The 12,024-nt window shown below is 41.7% G+C and overlaps 1 long non-coding RNA gene across 1 annotated transcript in view; it reads left to right on the forward strand.

The window, feature by feature from the left end:
• The window catches only part of LOC142088211 (uncharacterized), a 49,788-nt gene extending 38,367 nt beyond the window's left edge, over nucleotides 1-11,421 (forward strand). Inside the window, exon 7 of the long non-coding RNA XR_012675768.1 lies at nucleotides 11,044-11,421. This is a non-coding gene — a long non-coding RNA (uncharacterized LOC142088211). The remainder of the gene's footprint in view (nucleotides 1-11,043) is intronic.
• The last annotated feature ends 603 nt before the right edge of the window (nucleotides 11,422-12,024 follow it).

The raw sequence follows: 12,024 nt of genomic DNA on the forward strand, positions 1-12,024 counted from the left end.
ATTGAGATTCCACTGAGCTGGTGTGAGATATGAAATGCTTTTTCATTTTTTGCTCTTATGCTGTCTGGATACGTATTGGGAAGGAAACCCTGCAGTTGCATGAGTTGTCTTCCCAAAGAGAAGTGTAAAAGAAGGAGGGTGATACCTTCCATTTTAAATAAGCAGTGACTCTTCAAAGAGAAGTCTGGAGCTGCTCCATGGTGGTCTGTCCTACCCACCTGTAGTCCTTTTCTCTGTGCTGGGGAAGTCCAGTGTTCTTATTGATCCTGCGCAGTTACAGATTTTGAGTATTTCTGGTGTCAATAATGTGGATCCCGGTTTGCTCCTAGTCCAAATTGCCTAAATTGCCTTTTATTCCCAGACAAATCAACTCTCTGAGATGGAAGTGGGACGTTCTTGGAAGTGGGATGTTCATTTTAGCGTCTACCTTCCTGAAGATAGTATACAGAAGAGGGAATCAACGTTGGCACTTTCTACCCTCTGCAGTCCCCCAGTGCTCTCCCAGCAGTTCTTCAGCATATCTCTGTGTCTTTTTCTCTTGTCAGAGCATTTTACACTCGCCTTCATACCCACTCTATGAAAGCACAACCCTGGATTGCTGCAACACTGGAGGCTTGCCAATGTGACGCCCATCTACAAGAAGGGCCGGAAGGAGGATCCGGGGAACTACAGGCTGGTCAGCCTGACCTCGGTGCTGGGGAAGATTATGGAGCAATTCGTTTTGAGGGCGCTCACAAGCCATGTCCAGTACAACCAGGGGATCAGGCCCAGCCAGCACGGGTTCATGGAAGGCAGGTCCTGCTTGACCAACCTGATCTCCTTCTATGAGCAGGTGACCCGCCTAGTGGATGAGGGAAAGGCTGAGGATGTGGTCTGCCTGGTCTTCAGTAAAGCCTTTGACACTGTCTCCCACAGCATTCTCCTAGAGAAGCTGGCGGCTCATGGCTTAGACAGGTGCACTCTTCGCTGGGTAAAAAACTGGCTGGAAGGCCAACCCCAGAGAGTTGTGGTGAAGGGAGTTAAATCCAGTTGGCGGCCGGTCACGAGCAGTGTTCCCCAGGGCTCAGTACTGGGGCTGGTCTTGTTCAATATCTTTAGCAACGATCTGGATGAGGGGATCGAGTGCTCCCTCAGTAAGTTTGCAGATGACACCAAGTTGGGTGGGAGTGTTGATCTGCTGGAGGGTAGGAAGGCTCTGCAGAGGGACCTGGACAGGCTGGATCGATAGGCCCAGGCCAACTGTATGGGGTTCAACAAGGCCAAGTGCCGGGTCCCGCACTTCGGCCACAACAACCCCATGCAATGCTACAGGCTTGGGGAAGAGCGGCTGGAAAGCTGCCCAGAGGAAAAGGACCTGGGGGTGCTGGTTGACAACCGGCTGAACATGAGCCGGCAGTGTGCCCAGGTGGCCAAGAAGGCCAACGGCATCCTGGCCTGTATCAGAAATAGTGTGGCCAGCAGGAGCAGGGAGGTGATCGTGCCCCTGTACTGGGCACTGGTGAGGCCGCACCTCGAATACTGTGTTCAGTTTTGGGCCCCTCAAGACAAGAAGGACATGGAGGTGCTGGCGCGTGTCCAGAGAAGGGCAACAAAGCTGGTGAAGGGTCTGGAGCACAAGTCTGATGAGGAGCGGCTGAGGGAACTGGGGTTGTTTAGTCTGGAGAAGAGGAGGCTGAGGGGAGACCTCATCGCGCTCTACAACTACCTGAAAGGAGGTTGTAGCGAGGTGGGTGTTGGTCTCTTCTGCCAAGTAACTTGCGATAGGACGAGAGGAAATGGCCTCAAGTTGCACCAAGGGAGGTTTAGACTGGACCTTAGGAGAAATTTCTTTACTGAAAGAGTGGTCAGGCCTTGGAACAGGCTGCCCAGGGAAGTGGTGGAGTCACCATCCCTGGAAGTATTTAAAAGACGTGTAGATGAGGCGCTTAGGGACATGGTTTAGTAGGCATGGTGGTGTTGGGTTGATAGTTGGACTTGATGATCTTAGAGGTCTTTTCCAACCTTAATGATTCTATGATTCTAACACAGCCCTTACGATTTTATTTTTTTAAGGATCAGAGGTGAGGAATCTCAATATTGCACTATTACCTAGTAAACAGGCACCATGTGGGATACTGTGTTTTGACATTTCCAGTCTCCATAGCTAATTTTACAGGTAGCCTGTGACTCCTCATTCGCTCATTATGTTTTCTTCGTAGGGATATTTGAGTGTCCTTTAACACAGACATAAATCTAGAGGTTTTGCATACCGAGAGCATCTTCCCCAGCATTTGATGTGGAAGAGTTATGTTACTGTCTACAGATATTCTGTGAGACTTCAACCATAGTGCCTTCTTTTGGAAGCCTGTCATATCTTTCTACATGAGAAAATCAAATTGCTTTCTTATTCAGAGTGATGACAGCAGGAACTACCTGTTGCTGGATAATTACTGTTAATTCAGTAGGTGATGCTTTCCTTCTCTCTTTCTTACGGCTCTGAGATGAACATTGGGTGAAACAGTTTCGCAGGGCATGAGTGGATCCCACCAGTAGATAAAAGACAATTTCCTCAGCCTGGGTTCCTAGTGCTGTGATGCATGGTAACAATGCAGTTTAAATCTCTGAAGCATTAATGTAATCAATCATTCAACATACACAGAATTGCCTCTTGTCTCAGTATGTGAAAAAATATCTATTCAATCCTGGTTTCAGCTGGGATAGAGTTAATTTTCCTCCTAGTAGCTGGTACAGTGCTGTGTTTTGGATTTAGTATGAGAATAATGTTGATAACACACTGATGTTTCAGTTGTTGCTAAGTAGTGCTTATGCTAGTCGAGGACTTTTCAGCTTCCCATGCTCTGCCATGTGCACGAGAACCTGGGAGGGAGCATAGCCAGGACAACTGACCCAGACTGGCCCTCCATATGACGTCATGCTCAGCATATAAGGCTGGGGGAAGAAGAAGGAAGGGGGGGAAGTTCGGAGTGATGGCGTTTGTCTTCCCAAGTAACCATTACACGTGATGGAGCCCTGCTTTCCTGGGGATGGCTGAACACCTGCCTGCCGATGGGAAGTAGTGAATGAATTCCTTGTTTTGCTTTGCTTGCATGCGCAGCTTTTGCTTTACCTATTGAACTGTCTTTATCTCAACCCACGAGTTTTCTCACTTTTACCCTTCCAATTCTCTCCCCCATTCCACCAGGGGGGGAGGAGTGAGTGGCTGTGTGATGCTTAGTTGCTGGCTGGGGTTAAACCACAACAAAGTCTAATAACCCGATGTAATTTCCACTTGGCCCAGATTAAAATGGAAGAAGACCTTGTATAAAGCAATCTGCCAGCAGCCCACTGTTTGCAACATGAAGGGTCCAGACTGAGCAGGTTTCCTAGCAAATGGAAATTTGGCATGGAAGATGTACATCTCGGTATGACTGTAGGTCATAAAAGTTTATAGCAGTCACATGGTTCTAGCAAGATGCTCAAGTTAACAAATTGAGTTCTTCAGATTTATCTCTAAAGCGTTTAAAGGATAGCCCCATACTAGATATATTCCAGCAAACTAATTTTGATAAGAGTGATAAGGCTTGCATTCAAAGAGAGAACTTGCAGTGCTGAAGAGAGATGCAGACCATCAGATGATGAGGTTACTGCTATGATATGATCATAAAAAAACACCTGGGAGTCAAAATCACTTCTCTGCTGTGGATCATAGAAACTAAGCAGTTGTATAGCCTCCTGCATTTTGTATAGCCTCTTGCATTCAGAACGCCTAATACTTTTGGGTAGTATTAACTGCTGGTTAAACACCAGGTGGTCATCCTGGTGATGGTGAAAATATCTTTTAATCCCTTAGTAAACTTATGTTATGTCATATAAGATTTGATTCTTTAATGAAATGATTTGAGAACACTGGCTTGAAGATGTTCCAGAAGAACAAATTTGATTATAATCCTTATCATCCTCTGCCTCCCTTTTAATTGCTACACTTTAACGTAATCTCTTGGAAATTTTGCTCTCTGAGGAAAATCTGTGTGTAGCAGCTTCACTCTTGATCTCCCTGTTCAGTACTCTTGCTCCCACATTGTAAAATGTATATATTTCTATGTACATATAAAACAAACTCATTTTTTCTTGTCTTCCTTTCTGAGTCTTTGCCTCACATCAGCCTCAGCTGAGCTCTAGGAATAATACATGTTAGTCAATTGTTGCAGCTGAATCAGCTGGGAGAGTATATCTAGGTTTAGAGGTGTGTTGAAATAGTGAATTTGTATTTCTTTAATGACAGAGTGGCAAATTAAAAGGTGTGGAGAAAATGAAATTTAGAACATACAGCAACGTTCATGTAGGTTTGGTTTGAAAAACTAAGCTATCTGAATGTTCCTTCAAGTGCAATAATTAATAGCAGCTTACATTTATATAGCACTTTTCATCCTGAAGCACTTTCATGCATACACACGATACATGCAGGAATTATTAGCCATCTTTGGAATGAAGAGGTGGTGGAGGGCCTTCCTGGAGCACAGAGAGGAGAAGATATTTTCATTCCATAATTTCAGCCCTAATAAAAAAGGCTGTGACATTTTTGACTTAAAGGGAGTGCCTTGGAAAACTTGGTGCTTAATGAGGGCTCAAATCGGAAGGTTTTTTTGATGTTGTTTATTTTCTTATTTCATATTTAGATAAGTCAACAGGGGGGAATCTCATCCAAATATCAATGCACAATACAGACTTCTTCAATCTGCAGAGAACAAAGGGCTGGGTAAATATTGCAATAAACATTCAGGCTTATGTTTCCTTAAAAACTCAGCTAGTATTTAGCCCACAAAAATAGCCATGTGTTAACTGTATATCTTTCTGTGTGTTTTGGCTAATGAGACTGACAAACATAACAGGAAGAAGAGGGGAGGAGAACAAAATTTACTATGCCAAAAAGTCATATCAAGTGTTAAGTACACAGAGCTGTTGTATTGCTGGAAAACTTTACTTGCACATAAGACCCAATAGTTAACGTTTGAGAGCCATAACACAGGACTAAAAGGACAACTATATTATTGAGTCTCATTGTCTCTACTAATAGACAGCAGTGGATAAGATGTTAAGTCTGGAAAGCTCTTCTCTGTATACCACAAGAAACAATATGCTTGCCATCACCTTAAACCAGTTAGATTTTCAGCAGGAAAGTGTAAGCCTGTGTAGTGGGTTGACCCTGGCTGGACACCAGGTGCCCACCAAAGCCACTCTGTCACTGCCCTCCTCAGCTGGACAGGGGAGAGAAAATATAACAAAAGGCTCATGGGTCGAGATAAGGACAGGGAGATCACTCGGCAACTACCATCACAGGCAAAATAGACTCAACTTGGGGAGTCTTTACCAATCAAATCAGAGTAGGATAATGAGAAAATAAAACCCAAATCTTAAAACACCTTCCCCCCACCCCTCCTTTCTTCCCAGGCTCAACTTCACTCCTGAATTCTCTACCTCCTCTCCCCCAGGGTGGTGCAGGGGGACAGGGAATGGTCGGTTCATCACACGTTGTCTGTGCTGCTCCTTCCTCTTCACACTCTTCCCCTGCTGCAGCGTGGGGTCCCTCCCACAGGAGACAGTCCTCCATGAACTTCTCCAACGTGAGTCCTTCCCACGGGCTGCAGTTCTTCATGAACTGCTCCAGCGTGGGTCCCTTCCACGGGGTGCAGTCCTTCAGGAACAGACTGCTCCAGCGTGGGACCCCCACAGGGTCACAAGTCCTGCCAGCAAACCCGCTCCAGCCTGGGCTCCTCTCTCCGTGGGGCCACAGGTCCTGCCAGGAGCCTGCTCCAGCATGGGCTCTCCACAGGGTCACAGCCTCCTTTGGGCATCCACCTGCTCCAGCGTGGGATCCTCCATGGGCTGCAGGTGGACGTCTGCTCCAGTGTGGACCTCCATGGGCTGCAGGGGGACAGTCTGCCTCACCATGGTCTTCACCATGGGCTGCAGGGGAATCTCTGCTCTGGCGCCTGGAGCACCTCCTCCCCCTCCTTCTTCACTGACCTTGGTGTCTGCAGGGCTGTTTCTCTCACAGATTCTCACTCCTCTCTTCGGCTGCAGGTTTTTTTCCCCCTTCTGAACTATGTTATCCCAAAGGCACTACCACCGTCGCTGATGGGCTCAGCCTTGGCCAGCGGCAGGTCTGTCTCGGAGCCGGCTGGCATTGGCTCTATTGGACACAGGGGAAGCTTCTAGTAGCTTCTCACAGAAACCACCCCTGTAGCCTCGCTTGCCATGCAAACACAATACAGCCTGAAAATCAGGCGCAGGAAGAGAGGAGGAGAGGGGAAAAAGAGACATTCTAGCTCTCTTGCTAGGGTTTAGCAATGACATGGCAAATATTAGGTGAAATACTCAGATAACTCTGTTGATGGCACTAGCGTTTATTCATTGCTAGTTTCAATGACAATCTGTAAAGCTCTGTTTACTTTTGGAACAGTTTCTGGCATTTACCAAGACTGCAAGGATGTTGTACAAAACCCTCCGTGAAAGTATTCTGGCAGCAGTGTTGCATAGCCCACCTCTTTCAGAAAGAATCAGAAACCAGGCCCCCAAAAAGACGCATGAAAAAGATGTGTTTTGTGACTTTTCAGGCTCTTTATATGTTGTCAGATAAACATTTGCACAAGGAACTATGAGTGAAAACATCAGATATATCAAAACAGTTGATAAACTCAAGAATTCATAAAGCTGTATGAGTACTCTCGTTGTTGGAAGATGACAACATAGTCTTGCAGATCTACTCTACCTCTTTTTTCTTACATGGGACCAGGAAAAACATAAAGCAACACTGACACTTTCTAGGCGAATGATGAAAGGGAACAATAGCTTTTAATTTTATTGTGGCAAAAATCCTTGCCTTGACCTCGTCATCACTGAAGTTTTAGCCTGCTGTTCTTTCCCCTTGACTTATGCCTTCTCTGTGCTGGTAATGTAACTAGTGAATTTCCAGTTCTCTCTAACCTTCTGATAGAAAAATTTTCATGATAAAGTTTCAGAATTATTTATCTATTTTTCATTTGTAAGCTTTGTGTTGATGACTGTTGTACTCCTTCTGAGGTAGTCTTTGGCAGCTTTCTTAAAATTTGGCAGTCTAAAAAAAAAACAATCTGAGAAACAAATTAGTTAGTTCTTCAGGCATTTTTCATTCCTCCCTCTCCTGGGTGTCGTTTAATTACATTATTCATCTCAGTACAAGTCATAACAGAAGATCTCTGATCTTTTAGGAGTAAACAACAACCAAGAAGCAATTGTTTTATGCATGCACAAATCAACGTATGTGTTAATCTGTAGCTAGCAATTTTATCATTTGTGAGCAGGAATACCTGAAAGTATAGTCATAATGAAGATCAAGTGAGAGGAGTTTTTCTGTGCCGGAGAAATCACAGCATATAGAAAATGTACTAAGATTGATCCTTTAAATTGCCGTAAGTTCCATTACATTTCAGGGAAGATAATGACATCACGAAATTGGGTTAGATACAGCACTGGAAGAGATAGCGATCTTCTCACTGGAGCCTGAATGATTTTATTTGAACCCATTTATCATTCTCATTAAAATCACTGTAATGAGACAGAAGCTCTGTTCTATTTATAATCTTTCTTGACAGTCTGTGGCACGCGGCATGTTAGAAAGCAGCAAAGCACAATACTGCATCTGTTTTCACTATTGCTTTCTTACTGAAATAAAGAAGGGAGGAGCGATGGGGCACTGCAGTGAATGTATGTTCTAGGTCTGCGTGCAGCACGGTTCATTCATCCAAAGTGGGTGGCTTTAGCACAGGGAGATGAAATGGTGGGGCATGGATTGGTAACTGACAAAACAAAGGGTTAAATATATGACTATATGAAGTTGCAATCTTTCTTCCCTCTCATTACCTTTTCTAAGAGTGTCATGCTGGTGTGGAAAGTGCGAAGTAGAGAGCACTGGAGGATGAAGTCTTTCCTTTACAGAAAAAGACTACCGATCCTGCGGAAGGAACGTAAAGTTTCAAATTTTGTCCACTTGGGGACAAGCCAATTATACAGCATGATCTGAATAGCTTGCTTTCCCATTCAGATAAGTCCAACTTCAGCATAACCAAATGCAATATTATGCATCTAGGAACAGTGAATGTAGGTCAAATTGCCAGACTGAGAGTCAGTATTCAAGTCCCTGTGCAAAGCTCTAGCTATGAGAACAGAAGTTGAGAGGGTTTGTGAAGAAGGAACTTTCCTTTGGGAATTAGGAAATGATGTTACCTGTGTGTATGGCATTAGTGAAATTACTGTTGGGCTATTATGGCCAGTTCTGTTGTCCAGAAGGATGCCAAAGTTGCTTTGGTGAAACCTAAAAAAGCACAGTCTATCAAAGAGAACTTTAAAAGGTGGCTTCATCATATCTGTGTATTACATGGGGAAAGACTTTAGCTGATTTCTAGTGCAGCATAATCTAATGGGTAGATGATGTCAAACAAAACGCAGGTAGAAATTATGCTTACATTTGTAAATGAGTTTATAAACTTAAAAAAACTATTATGAGACTTTATTCAAAGATTGGTGATTTTTGTAGTGATTTGCGATCTTTGGTGATCTTTTTGAAAATATACATTTCTTCCTTATCTAGAAATTAGCATAAGGGACAGTTATATGTCATGCATTATGCAAGAACATAGATCATTTGAGTGCTAGTAGGTGGTCCCTCTTGTCTTCAAAATGTCTGTCATTAAATTTACTATATCTGCAAGGACCAATTGTAGGTGCAAGATGGTATAATATCATATAAAATCAATGCTTGTACTGACATTAAGGACTGGTGTGAAATCTTTGTGCATGAAATGGACACCTACCTATTTAAAGTGCAATGAAAATCTAGCAGTGCCTTTTCACATTAGCTATCTGATTATGTGTCTAAGAACTCTTGAATAAAACTTTTCCTGTTAAGTGCTCAGAGTACTTGGGGAAATTGGCACAAAATGTCGTATGTGTTATAAAGACAAATAGACTGGAACATAAGATTATACTATTTTAGGCCGCAGAATAATAATAACACTAGAAACATGAGGAGCAAAGCCCCAGAAACATGACTCTGAGTCATTCAGTTATCCCAGATAAAAACTTTAAACCAGTTGCATATTTGCTGAATATGACTTTGTCCAGGTTAAGAGAGTTTCCAGTTGCTGAGAAATCCGTCTTTGCTGTAGAATAGCTCAGAAGTCAACATCTATCCTTCTACGTGCCTTGAGTTACGTAGTGCCTTCTGAGGACATGCATTTCAATGTCAATACAATGTTTGTTGCTTTGCTTTGGAAGAGATTTGCAAGAGATGATTACCTGTATGATTTCGTCTAAATATAATGCAAATATCTATTTAAAATACTGTGAAGAAGTGTAATAGAAAATATTTTACCTTGCACATTTATAATTTTATTCTGTCAAGAAAGGTTCATGTGTGTGCATATAAGTGAAGGAGAAATTTTGCTGGTACCATGGCAACACTCTCTCCTTATTTTATCAAGTGAAATCTTGCAGCTTTTTTCATTGTAATAGAGTAATTTTGTCTCTTTTTTTTTTTTCATGAGAACAGTAGATTCTTTAGGCTGATTCTGCTCACCCCACTCTCTATCCTCAGTGAACATCTCAGTTTCCTTCATGTACATCACGTAACCCTGGACAGTTTGAAAGGCCTATTTAAAAGGTAGACTTAAATGACAAGTGTTCAAAACCAAAAGCATTGAATTTCATCTGCCTCATATACATGGATCTTGCTTTTTTGAATTTCCCCTTAAGATAATTAATATATTAAACTATATACAGAACAAAAGCAGAGGAGAGATAAAGGCTAAACTTAGCTCTAGGTTGTGGGAAGTCAAGGGTCAAGCGCAAAGAGAACAACTTTATAGTGTGTGGTGTTCCTGTTGTGTAAAATATTCTGCTTATTAAATAGCCTATCTAGAAATATGGAGTTATTACTCATAGAAAGAGCCCAAATTCCAGCTCCAAACAAGCTGGGACAAGCATAAAATCTGGCAATAGTACCAATAATTTCAAAGGTCTGTGGGAATAAAAATCCTTATAGAAAATAAGGAGTGGTTAGTTGCTATTCCAGCTTTCTAAAAATTTCCCTAGAATTCACCTTTGTCAAAGAGCGTATATCAGAATTTCACAATACTAAGGAAATTTAGTAATGACTCAAAGTGGAAGTTTTCTAATAAGAATATACCCTTCCCTTCAATTATAGACATATTACATAAGGCCATTATCATTCTTTCTATTTATACACAACTGCCTATTCCTCAACTGGAGGAACTGGGCTCCTAATTTAAAATTATTCCTACTCTTGTTCAGTTACAGTTTTGCATTGAGTCAGAAAGGCAAGAAATGACTGTGTTCCTTTTGACATGACTTCTAATATCTTGCTAATTCCGCTGCTGCATACATGTTATACACATGCTTATATCCTTTCTTGGATTGGATTTCTGAATACATTACTAGTTTTAATTTCCAATATAATTAGCTGCTCCACTACATTGGCAGCACTTTGTGAGTTGATGGTACAGAGAGAGGATGGGATGGCTGGCAAAGGATATTGTAGCTTTGCTAGGAGAGACTTTTACAGAATTCATTTAGACTGTGTAAGTGAAAGGCTAATCTGACTCAGGGAGTTGTGTAAAGCTCCCTAATCAGTCAGGGAGTTGTGTAAAGCTTAAAATTTTTTAAAATATCCCCTTATTCTTGCCAGTAGATTTGAGGTGGGAGAGAATGAGCGTAATATAGAGATCAGCCTGAAAAGTAAATATAGGGAGAAAGCCATTAGGAATGGATGAAGCACAGAAAACAGATGCTGAGAAATCAGCCAGCCTCATAAAAATTTCCACAGTTTACAATGAATCCTGCCTGGTAAAAGAAAAAAAAAAAATTAAAATAATATTTCCCCTGCAAATTGTAAACTACATGCATTTTTAAAGTACGTGCATTTCTTTGAGTGAGGACCTTAAAGTTTGCTATGGATTATAACGCAATCCATCTGTACATTGTGGCTGAAGGCAGACATATGTGTTTCAGAGCCACTGCAGTCCTGGGCAGAGAAAAGAATGCACCATTGAGACACCAGGAAGCTTTCCACTTGGAGAGTAACAAAATTGTTTTCTAATTAGAGTTGAAAACCTTGCTCCAAAAGGGTCATTATTTACGGTGAAAGTCACCCATGTGTAAAGGGCTGATGCACCACTGAAGTCCCAATGCGAAGCTTTAATGGGATTTAAGTTGTTGTATAGGCCTTGTGAATTTTCCGGTAAACATATTGAGCATCTGCTGCACAAATCCAATGTCGGAGAAGGAACCAAAATGATTGAACCGAATAAAATAATGCATTCTCAGCTATTGTTTGTGATTTTCAAGTGCAGCCTTGTACAAATAAGATAACACCCAGATATTGGCTCGAGGCCATTACCAATAATGTCCCTGTCAAAGAGAGTATCTGTATCACATTATGATGAAATATGCTCATTTTCATTTTAAAACATTAATTTCTTCCCATACATCATTGAATTTAGGAAACAATGCTGTAAGTCAACATCAAAATGTCTGTGCAAGTGATAATTCAGTATTCCTCCATTTGTAAATTACTCTATTTGGATTAAGACCTTGCTTTCCAATTGCCTGTGACAATACACTAATTAATAGATTGAATGCCTCCTGCTTAATAAAGTATTTTAAAATGTAATGATTACATATATTTAGTCGATTCTTCCACTGCATCATGCTTTAGCTTGATTAAAATTAATTTGAGGGAAGAAATTGAATGGTTTTTAATTATCTTGAATTGTGGCTATTACCTGGAGTGTATTCTATAAAAGTAATTCACAAACAATGCCTAGAGTAAAGGCTGGGACTTTGTTGCTTCTTTCACTATGACTTACCTATGTTGCTTTTTTTCAGGAAACAGAACTTGTTTTGTTTGCTTCTTCATTATAGTAGTGATTTTTCTCTGTTGATAAAGCTGTCGAAGAACAGATATATTTTTCTCAAAATTTGGCATTAGCA

Source organism: Calonectris borealis, chromosome 14 (genome assembly GCF_964195595.1).
Source record: "Calonectris borealis chromosome 14, bCalBor7.hap1.2, whole genome shotgun sequence".
NCBI lineage: Eukaryota > Metazoa > Chordata > Aves > Procellariiformes > Procellariidae > Calonectris > Calonectris borealis.